At 44.0% G+C, this 11,837-nt stretch overlaps 1 non-coding gene across 1 annotated transcript; it reads left to right on the top strand.

Annotated features, from left to right (window-relative positions):
* Positions 1-11,519: 11,519 nt before the first annotated feature.
* LOC126096771 (U6 spliceosomal RNA) lies at positions 11,520-11,626 on the top strand. Its single transcript, XR_007522064.1, has one exon. It is a non-coding gene; the product is annotated as a U6 spliceosomal RNA (small nuclear RNA).
* The last annotated feature ends 211 nt before the right edge of the window (positions 11,627-11,837 follow it).

Genomic DNA, 11,837 nt, shown 5'->3' with positions numbered 1-11,837 from the left:
CTCCTGCGTTGCGCAGTACTATTCCGAAGCGGCGACCAAACCGGCAGTACGGCGCTGCGCCGCGCCGTACAAAACTAACAGGTGAGGTTCCGCGAAGCGCGACATATCCTCTGAGGACGTTAAGGCCGGGGCCACACCAGCGGAATAGCTGCGGAACGTCAGACGCGCGGTAAATGACCGCACCGCTATGGCGCATGGGGTAGATGCAGCAGTCCACACGGGGCGGAACGTCTGCGGCTGCGGAATTTTGCCGCTTGCCAGCCGCATCGCCCATAGCGAGGCGGAAAACCCGCTGCGGCACACGCAGCGCTCCCATCTCTCTCGCTCACGTAATTATGCAGAACACAACATGCTTTTGTTATGTCAACAGCAAAATCCAATTTCACATCCATGGCTCGCTGGAACACGCGCCATTTGTTCGACAATATGCCGAAGGAACATTCAACGTACCTGAGCCCATGACAAACGGTAGTTGAAAATTCTCTTCTCGCGTGTCCACATTTTACCACCATATGGTCTTAGTACGTGTTCTGAGAGTCCAAATGCTTCGTCACCAACAAACACATGCGGTGTAACTATCCCAGTTGCCATTTGGTAAGCCAGAGGGCTCTGGTATACACAATGTATTACCGTTCAGACGTTTCCACAGGGTAGATTTTTGAAAAATTGTGCTGTCTGAATCTTTTCCAAACGAGCCAATGTCAACAAAAACGAATCTATAATCTGAGTCTGCCACTGCTAAAAGAACAACGGAAAATAAGTCCTTATAATTATAAAACAGTGAACCACTCGTCTTAGGTTTGACTAACCGAATGTGTTTACCATCGATTGCTCCTATGCAATTCGGGAAATTTGCACGGATTTGGAATCCATTGGCAATATTCTTCCACTCCTCCTCTGTCGGCTGAGGCAGACACTTGTCACGCAGGCAGCCCCAAATCGCACAGCACACCTTCCTCACTATGTCACTGGCTGTTGACTTTAGTATTCTGTATGTATAGTGCAGATCAACTAAGTGACAACCAGCAACCAAATACCTAAAACCAAAGATATAAATGTATAAAAATTACGTTCAATATTTAGTCATTATTTAATGATGTTAAAGATTTTAAAGTTACGTTAAATTTCCGTTTCTTTTTTTCTCCTTTGTAGGCCAGAAGGCACAACAAAAGTGGCGTAACATTAGGGACTATTATCGAAAATATGTAAGGAAAGTGAAGAAATCTGATTCAGAAGCAGTAAGAATATTAAAATACGTGTACGCTGACCAGCTGGGGTTCTTGGCACCTGTTTTAGAAACAAGAAATTCAGTTTCAAGTCTACAGGAAGACGAAATTCAGCAGTTGGAACATCCTTTGGAATTTTCCCTGGCAGAAGACGACACCGGCAATCCAGTAACATCAGTTGACGCCTCAACACCTGAGCAGATTTCAGTAGGCTCATCAGTTCCACAAAAGAAAACGAAAGTGAGAAGCGTGAAAACAGATCTTGAAGCTAAATTATGCAAGTTTCTGGGTAGTCCTCCAATTCGTTCTCCGTCCGCTGAGGACGAAGACAAATCGTTTTTTGATTCCTTGTTGCCCACGCTGCGTAAGTTTGATTTAGATCAAAAACTAGAATTCCGTATGGAAGTTTTACGCCTACTTCAGCGCATCCGAAACGCAAAATCGCAACCATTTCATGGCTGTTATGCAGCGTGTCAGCAACCTATGCAACATGCACCAACGCATGCAGTAAGCCCAGGACATTTCCAAACATTACATACACGAGGAAATATGTACAACCAGAGTGCAGCTCCTCAATTAGTGCAGATGCAGTCTAAACAGTATCGAGCTGAAAGAATTCTGACGTCTAGAGAACAATCGCCTTCTATTTCACCAGAGTTTATTGACTCTGACTCTTGAGTAGTTTTTGCAGAAAAGTGAATTAAAAGGAGGTACTTTCCCTTTTTGCATGTCCATTCTGTTAATTTCATTTACAGTTAATTGATGTTTCTTATCCTCAAAAGACAGATTTACATGTAACATTTCATTCAATATCAGTAAAGAAAAGAGAATTAAACTTGTTCGTTTATTGACCTAATCATTATCTTTTTCTTAAATTGAAATGAAAGTGTTGTTAAAACTAGTGATAGACATTACTGGGTTTCTTTAATTTTAGCTGAGATAATTTTTGGCTGAGACAGGATACTTACACATTAGAGTTCACTTACCTTAAAGTTATAGCCAGCATTTCCATTGAAAGTATAGCGAGTCTCATGTTCGTGTCTTGCTTCTGTAAAGCGTTTCTAAGCGTGTGATGTAATTCATCGAAGCTTGAGAAAGACATTCGGAAATAGTTGAAAAATTTCATTTCATCCTCTCGTAGCTCGTTAAATATAACGTAAAACGCTCCTTGCAACAACCGACTACTCACTACTGGATGCACCCAGTACTTTCAGTGTATTTTTCTCTTTTTCAGTATGCCACTACTGCACAGTGTCCAGCATCCATCGCGACTACCAGCTTAAAAAAAAGGAGAGAACAATTCAGTCTATTTGCTTGGCCTCCTCGCGGCTACGAAGCGAACTATCTTCATTCTAAGAACATTTCGCGCTGTACTAGAATGAAAAGTGCATTTTTTCTCGTCTCTATTGTCATTTAATCGCAAGGTAAACAGTTACCAGGTCGACTTTACTTACTTTCTTAAAAATTGTGTTGATAATAGTTATTTAATGTTTCGTGAATGAAACAGTGTAGACAAGGAAAAATGACACATACAGCAAATAGCTAACTCTGCACCTGAATCTGCAAATGTCTTTTTCTACTTTTAAAATGATGAACCTCTTAAAGATGCAACGTTAACATAAAGTGTGACTGTAAATGCCTTCATAGACGACATGCGGAAAATAAACACGGCGCAACTCTGCATTGTGAGCGAGAATAGCCTCGAGCGTGGCGCGCCGTAGGCAGCTGCGGCCAAGCGCCAATATATATCACTCGATTACTCGAGACTGGAAAGAGATATGGCTCTCCTTCCAGTGTTCAAAACAATTTCGATATCTTAGCTACAATTCGTACACAGCATTATACGACCTCAAATGCACCAAACGCAAAGTAGCCAGCGACGACATTTTTTTACTGCAAACTTTTCAAAATATGCGCTGTATTTTACTTAATTATGAAGTATCACGATAACCATGGGCAGCAGCGAAAAGAAAACCAGTTCATTATCAAGCTGTGATATCAGGCTATAACATGCGTAAAAATATTTTTTTTTCGTCGAATAGTTTCCTCACAATCGAACGAGAGAGATTGCTTAGCGCAGAACACAGACGAATTCCAAAACAGTGGTTTTTAATTTTTTACACGAAAAGTATAAGTTGTAATGAGAAACTAACTACATGGACGGACGTAGCTTTCCTTCGTTTACATAAAACAATTTTTTTCGAGACAAAATAGATGACTAGATATTTGGCTCTCCTTACGAACATTCCGCATGGCTACAGGACTCTGCGTCTAGCCGCAGGCCGTCGACCGTTGCGGAAACAATCTGCTCGTGTGGCCCCGGCCTAAACCGCGCCGCTCTGTGCAACAATGAAGAGGTTCCGCGCAGTGTCGGTACATCAAAGGGATATGTTCGTTCGCGGCTGTTTGGATGCATCTCTCCTCTTCTATTGTTATTGCAGTTAGCACGTGCACACCGGAACATTGCTCCGCATCTGCAAACATTCTGCTTGATTACGCATAGTTATGCGATGTTCAGCGCCTTTCTGAGCAGCTCCGCTCGGCGCGTTTGTGCATGGTGCGATGCTGCACGGTGCGACGCATCCATTGTGGACGCAACTTAATGATGTCTACCGTTATTTGTCCTTCGACAGCCAAGGGAAGAATAGAACGTTGGTCTTACTGAGACGCATTTGGTAATAATGTCGCCATAGTTCACGTTTCCGCATTTACCTCACGTAAATCGGAAAGACACGAATGCCGCACTCTTGTGTATATGTCGGTGCTTATATACCCGCCTCGGAGTCGCGCTACGTTGCATATACGATGCAGCACGCCTTCAAGAGGAAACTTTTTTGATCGTGTCTTAAGCTTACTAAACACTCATTCCACAAATATTTAAATGTTGCTCATCAGTATGGGATCCGTACCAGGAAAGACTGAGAGGAGATTGAGAATATCGAAAGAAGAGCAGCACGCTTCGTTACAGGTTTATTTAGTAAGCACGAAAGAGTCACGGAGATGCCAACTTCAGTGGCAGACCTTGCAACAGAAGCTTTCTGCATTATGGCATGGTCTACTGTTAACGTTCCGTAGAGTACATTCCTAGAAAAGGCAATCAATATATTGCTTCCTCCTACCTAAATCTCGCCTAAAGTCCGTCAATATAAAATTAGAGAGATTCAAGCCCGCACGGTGGCTTACCAGCAACCGTTCTTTCCGCCAACCAACCGCGACTGGAACAGGAAAAGGGCGAAGCGACACTTGTACACGAACTACCCTCCGCCACACACCGTAAGGTGGCTTGCGGAGTACAAATGTAGATATAGTAGACTTAAGGCCTGGCCAGACAGAAGCCGGCCTGCCGCTGCGACGGACGGCGCAGCGGTGGGCCGGGCCCGTCAGCGGCCAGGGACGCCACACATGCAACGGCCGGGCGCAGCGACTCTTGATGCGTCAGCTGTTACACTGTGGAAGGGGCCGAAACCCATTATTAAGCTTGCATGCGTAGCACGATTGTCGTGTGTTAGACGATTTGGAATCTTCACGCGGGACGCGTTATCTTTGTGCAATTTATTTATTTATTTTTTTTACTTGCAGAAATGAGTAGCTTGCACTAGCGATACGAAATGGCACCAAGAAGAGATGGGTGCACGACATTGATAGCAAGAGAGAAAGCTTAGGAGAATACCATCGTCTGTGTATTGATCTAGAGTCTGACGAAGATAGGTTCTTCAAATATTTTCGTATGTCGCGAGAATGTTTAGAGGAAATGCATCGCCTGATAAAAAGGTAGCACCGAGAAGTGCACAACGAACTGGAGAAAGCCAATTGATACAAGGCACAGACAAGCCGTTTGTTTGAGGTAAGTTTTACCGTTTGTGGCCTCTTTGTGCTAGAAGTAGAAGTCATATAAATTATTCCATTTCAGTTTTGCTGTATCATATGAAAGGTTCGGCGGAAAAAGTGCTATCCCACAACGTAGTTACGAGTGGAGTGATAAATTTATCTGCAGTGTTTACGAATACAGCAATCGATAGTAACATCTAGTTCCGTATGTCCCGCTAGAGAGAACTTTCTACTTAATAGATTGTTTTGTTTCATTGTATTCATAGCATTGTCATTGAATTTAAACAAACATATCTTTGGTCGTTAACTTATCTATTCGTTCTATCGGCATAATTGATTTTAATCTTTTCCAGATACTTGACTGCAGGCGACAGTCACCAGAGCATAGCTTTTTCTTTTCGTTTAGGACGTTCAACAGTCTCAGATATTGTGAAACAAGTGTGCCAGGCAATATGGACTGTTCTACCGCCCAAGTGTTTTACTACTACAACAGTTGTGGAAGAAACCTAAAGGATTTATAGAACTGGGGGTTTCCGAACTGCCTTGGAAGCATAGACGGAAAGGCTATCAGGTTAAAATGCCCGAAGGATAGTGGATCCCAGTTCTGTTACAAACAGTTCTTTTCGCTAGTTCTCCTGGCGATCGTTGATCCATACTACCGAGTTTACAGTAGTTGATATTGGAAGTTATGGACGTCACAGTGACAACACTATTTAGCTTTCTATCAAGAGCATATCGAGGACAATTGTATTCTACCTCCAAATCAGGATCGCGTGTATCATACAAAAAGTTGTATTCTCTCACCTCCTCTACAAGTCTTTCTGTGTGCATGCACTACGAGCTGCAAGACAAAAACCGGCTCACGCCGCTGCTTCCAGTGTGACCGCAGAGCAGTTGAGTGGCGCAAGCAGCGGCTCCGGCTTGCGGCGAATCTGTAATCTGTGACAACCCGGCGGCGGCCGGTGCGGCACTCCGGCTGCCGGTGCGTCAAAGCCGCACTCAGTGTGACCGCCGCCATACAATAACGAGCGATTCAACAGTGCGGCCTGCCGGCTGCGGTTCAAGGCCACAGGCCGGACGGCCTGGACGCATTCTGTCTGGCCAGACCTTAAAGGCCAGTTACAGGGGCCTACTGCAAAGTGTGGACTCCAACTCACAGAGCAATTTGGCGTTTATCACATTTATAAATCATTGCCAGAAGAGAAGGAAGTGACAAGTGGCCTTGGGAGTTGTAGCCTACCACCAAATTACTGAGTCTCCGAGAATTTGTATAAGTACTTTCAACTGGTTCCTTGTCCAACATGGAACCTAAAAAGTTTAACTTCTTTATTGTCCAGACCGAGGACATTTAACTTAAATATATCATTTCAGTGTTCCATGTACTACTGCAGGAAGCAGAGACACGATTGATATACGAGTATATAGACTCATTGTCTGGTCATCATTAAAAATAGCAAAGAATTTTGAGTATTCACTCATCCTCATATCAATAGCATTTTTAATGTGATATAGCCTGCCATCTTTGTCGTCTTGGAAGTCAGATCTGGAAGCTGCAGAGATCTGTAGGGACTGAATAAGAGTCTCTAACCGTTCTTTCCACCAACCTGTCGTCTTCTAAAGTTGTGTCCCCATCGCAGAAGACAGCTCGTCGGCCGTGGGATCTTCTTCGGCGGATGCTGCTATGCTGTCATCTCGAGCTTGAACCTGTGTTTGTGCTTTCTTTTGTGCGATGTCCCTTGCCCAGGTTAGTCTCTGCATCTACTGTAGTACTGGCAATGACGGTAGGTGACACCTCTCATTAATGTATCCTGTTTGTTTATATTTTAAAATACTGCCTTTTACACAGTCTTCCAGAACACTTGACATAGCTTTCTTAATAGTACGGTAACGTTTTTGACAACTTCCGATATAGAGTACGACATGTCCGTCCGAAAAGAGATATACGTCCGGCTCTGAAGAACACCCGAAACAGTCCGACTAGAGCAGCCAAAGTACTTCGTCTCCCAGGGGTGCCAGAGCGACCCGAAGGTGTCCGAAGCACTTCGGTTGTAATATTGTTATTCTTATGTTTCTCAAAACCAGTGAAATTTAATAAACAAAAGCGGTAGCCTCGTAGGGTAAGCATGAGAGACTGTCATACTGAAAACTGGGTTAAATACAATGAAAAGTATCTAAATAATGAATAAGAGAAGTTAGGCGTTTTGGCTCCTAATACCCGAATGTGCCGAGTAATCAGATGCAAGTTCAGTACAATTGGCGGACTCTCCCACGGGAATAGTACATACTGGACCATCTACTGCTTGCACCTCACTCCACTTTTGTACCATATGCTACTTCACGTGTATCAAGCTGCAGCCAAGGGAAGAATAGAACGTTGGTCTTATTGAGACGCATTTGGTAATAATGTCGCCATAGTTCACGTTTCCACATTTACCTCACGTAAATCGGAAAGACACGAATGCCGCACTCTTGTGTATATGTCGGTGCTTATATACCCGCCTCGGAGTCGCGCTACGTTGCATATACGATGCAGCACGCCTTCAAGAGGAAACTTTTTTCATCGTGTCTTAAGCTTACTAAACACTCATTCCACAAATATTTAAATGTTGCTCATCAGTATGGGATCCGTACCAGGAAAGACTGAGAGGAGATTGAGAATATCGAAAGAAGAGCAGCACGCTTCGTTACAGGTTTATTTAGTAAGCACGAAAGAGTCACGGAGATGCCAACTCCAGTGGCAGACCTTGCAACAGAAGCTTTCTGCATTATGGCATTTGTAGTATGGTAATTACCGTCTGTAATAAACAATTTTTAACAAAGAATTTAATCTGATGTTTTTCAGTCCGTAGAAGGATCAGTGAGAGCTCTGCACCAAACCTGAAAATGCACCTAACGAAGAAAAACTAAACCTAGTGCAATATGACAACCATTTAAAAGAGAAGGATCTATCACAAACTGAGAAAGGTAAGAAATCTACTAATATAACAGCAGTGTATGACTTACAAGCTATGTTACCATGCCCTCTGTGTGGTGCCGCAACGTTTTACTACGTTTCCAAACCAAACATTTACTATTTTTCAACTTAACCCCAATTTATTTAATTGCCACCCATGGCACGAAGGAGAGGCACACCGAGGTTTTATTGAAATCACTTCCTGTGTATAGCGTTACTTAGACCAACTACACCAAGAAAAGGGCAATGAGTCAAGTCATTTTTTATTCGGACAACTGCTCTTGTCAAAATGAAAATAAAACTATAATTACTGTGTACTGTAAAGCTATTTTGACTTTCGAGTGGATATCTGGGTACACCCACTACGAGGGAAGACATATACATTCTAATATTGAGAAGCAGGAAAGCTCGAAAATCCGGTCATATCTATGTTCCTGATAATTATGTGAGCCTTATAAGGTCGAAAAAAAAAAAAGAATTGAGATCAATAAAAGGAACATTGACAAAGAAACCATCAAGATTTCTTACGCTAACATTTTTAAGGGTTAACCAAGATAAACCAAACTAGTTGATGTACAAGAACTCTTATAGTGAACACCGAGCGAGGTGGCGCAGTGGCTAGCACACTGGACTCGCATTCGGGAGGACGACGGTTCAATCCCGCGTCCGGCCATCCTGATTTAGGTTTTCCGTGATTTCCCTAAATCACTCCAGGCAAATGCCGGGATGGTTCCTTTGAAAGGGCACGGCCGACTTCCTTCTCCGTCCTTCCCTAACCCGATGAGACCGATGACCTCGATGTTTGGTCTCTTCCCCGAAACCAACCAACCAACCAATCTTATAGTGAACAAGATTTTAAAGTAGTATTATTAACTAATAATAGTAAAACTATCTGACAGTAACCATCAGAAAGTGACAACCAGAAGCTGTGTCTGGTGGAAGGCTATACTATTAGGAAAAGTATAGCAGATGCTAAAAAGACTGGATTATTGCAGTTAATTGATAAAGATATAGTTCTAAAATACACTCCTGGAAATTGAAATAAGAACACCGTGAATTCATTGTCCCAGGAAGGGGAAACTTTATTGACACATTCCTGGGGTCAGATACATCACATGATCACACTGACAGAACCACAGGCACATAGACACAGGCAACAGAGCATGCACAATGTCGGCACTAGTACAGTGTATATCCACCTTTCGCAGCAATGCAGGCTGCTATTCTCCCATGGAGATGATCGTAGAGATGCTGGATGTAGTCCTGTGGAACGGCTTGCCATGCCATTTCCACCTGGCGCCTCAGTTGGACCAGCGTTCGTGCTGGACGTGCAGACCGCGTGAGACGACGCTTCATCCAGTCCCAAACATGCTCAATGGAGGACAGATCCGGAGATCTTGCTGGCCAGGGTAGCTGACTTACACCTTCTAGAGCACGTTGGGTGGCACGGGATACATGCGGACGTGCATTGTCCTGTTGGAACAGCAAGTTCCCTTGCCGCTCTAGGAATGGTAGAACAATGGGTTCGATGACGGTTTGGATGTACCGTGCACTATTCAGTGTCCCCTCGACGATCACCAGTGGTGTACGGCCAGTGTAGGAGATCGCTCCCCACACCATGATGCCGGGTGTTGGCCCTGTGTGCCTCGGTCGTATGCAGTCCTGATTGTGGCGCTCACCTGCACGGCGCCAAACACGCATACGACCATCATTAGCACCAAGGCAGAAGCGACTCTCATCGCTGAAGACGACACGTCTCCATTCGTCCCTCCATTCACGCCTGTCGCGACACCACTGGAGGCGGGCTGCACGATGTTGGGGCGTGAGCGGAAGACGGCCTAACGGTGTGCGGGACCGTGGCCCAGCTTCATGGAGACGGTTGCGAATGGTCCTCGCCGATATCCCAGGAGCAACAGTGTCCCTAATTTGCTTGTAAGTGGCGGTGCGGTCCCCTACGGCACTGCGTAGGATCCTACGGTCTTGGCGTGCATCCGTGCGTCGCTGCGGTCCGGTCCCAGGTCGACGGGCACGTGCACCTTCCGCCGACCACTGGCGACAACATCGATGTACTGTGGAGACCTCACGCCCCACGTGTTGAGCAATTCGGCGGTACGTCCACCCGGCCTCCCGCATGCCCACTATACGCCCTCGCTCAAAGTCCGTCAACTGCACATACGGTTCACGTCCACGCTGTCGCGGCATGCTACCAGTGTTAAAGACTGCGATGGAGCTCCGTATGCCACGGCAAACTGGCTGACACTGACGGCGGCGGTGCACAAATGCTGCGCAGCTAGCGCCATTCGACGGCCAACACCGCGGTTCCTGGTGTGTCCGCTGTGCCGTGCGTGTGATCATTGCTTGTACAGCCCTCTCGCAGTGTCCGGAGCAAGTATGGTGGGTCTGACACACCGGTGTCAATGTGTTCTTTTTTCCATTTCCAGGAGTGTATTATTTTGATTTATATAATAACTTGTGGAGTAATTTTTATGAACTGCCTGATTTTATGTGACGTATGAAACAAACCAAAAGAACTGACTTTATTAATTTTTTGATTAAAATAATTTTGTGCACTGTTATGTTGTATTTTTATATTAAATTTTTTCTTGTCATTATTTATTTTTTAAATTATTTATTATTTATCTTTTATAAATATAAGAGCCGAAATTTATATTTTTATTTGTCGCAAGTTAGATTCCATTAACTAAAACTGAAGTTTTGTTTTTAGAGAAGTGTTGTGAAAAAATCTATACAAAAGTTAGAGCATGTACTGGCTACAAAGTAAAAGATTTTGCTGATGTGATTTCAAGGAGGTAATCTATGTTCAGTTAAACTTTGGTTGCTATATTTAAGTGAGCTTTTCTGTAAGCTAGTGGCTTTCAAGATGTGCCGAATTTCTTGCAAGATAGCGCTATGACATTTTAAATCAGTAACCGAGAATACTGCAGCAGTAGATGAGTTGGTACACATTATATATAGGCACTACATCGCTAGTGTCAGTTACTTTGGTTGTGTGCATCATCCTCCCGAGGAAAATTCATGTAGTATTTATTTGTACGGCAGTGATAGAGAATACGCCAAGTCTAACGCCGTATCTGCTGTATCGTTCTCTCTCACAGAAATTCATCAAATATCATCACAGCGAGATGCGGTGCCAATTTCAACCAACAGATGGCAGCACGAAGTAGCACGTTTAGAAGCTCTAAACGTTTTGTGGAGAGAGGGGAGACGTAGTGTCGCATGACGTTACGAGGTGGCGTGGCAAGCGCCGCCGCCTACCAATAAACGGGCCCAACTCTGAAAAGAAAATAAAGGAAACAGAATAAAAGAGTTTGAAAACATAAGATTCTGTACTGCAGTGGGCGCTGAAGAACCCATAACATCAAATGAAATGAAGGTGTTTCTTTGTATGTCAATAAATAACATATTGCCGATCACACTATTAAAGCATTTCTACAATGAAGTTTTGAAGTCTCTTACCAAGTATATATACCAAAAGACTCTCAACACGTGCCGTACTCGCTTCGGCGGTACATATACTAAAATTGGAACGATACAGAGAAGATTAGCATGGCCCCTGCGCAAGGATGACACGCAAAATCGTGAAGCGTTCCACATTTTTTGTAAGTTGCATATCGACGAAAGAAAATTAAATAAACTCACGCGTGGCAAACTATGACAACCATGATTGGTGAGACTTGGCGCAAACCGCTTCTCAAAACGTTAATGTAAATTTTATACCTTAACAAGATCTAAGTTACATTTAAGCAAACATGGATCAGATACAGAGTGTTGGAGCCGCTGTTCTCCCGCATACGAATCCAGTGTCTTCG

The sequence above is a fragment of the Schistocerca cancellata genome, chromosome 1, assembly GCF_023864275.1.
Source record: "Schistocerca cancellata isolate TAMUIC-IGC-003103 chromosome 1, iqSchCanc2.1, whole genome shotgun sequence".
NCBI classification, from domain to species: domain Eukaryota; kingdom Metazoa; phylum Arthropoda; class Insecta; order Orthoptera; family Acrididae; genus Schistocerca; species Schistocerca cancellata.
This window is presented reverse-complemented; position numbering and strand designations above follow the sequence as displayed.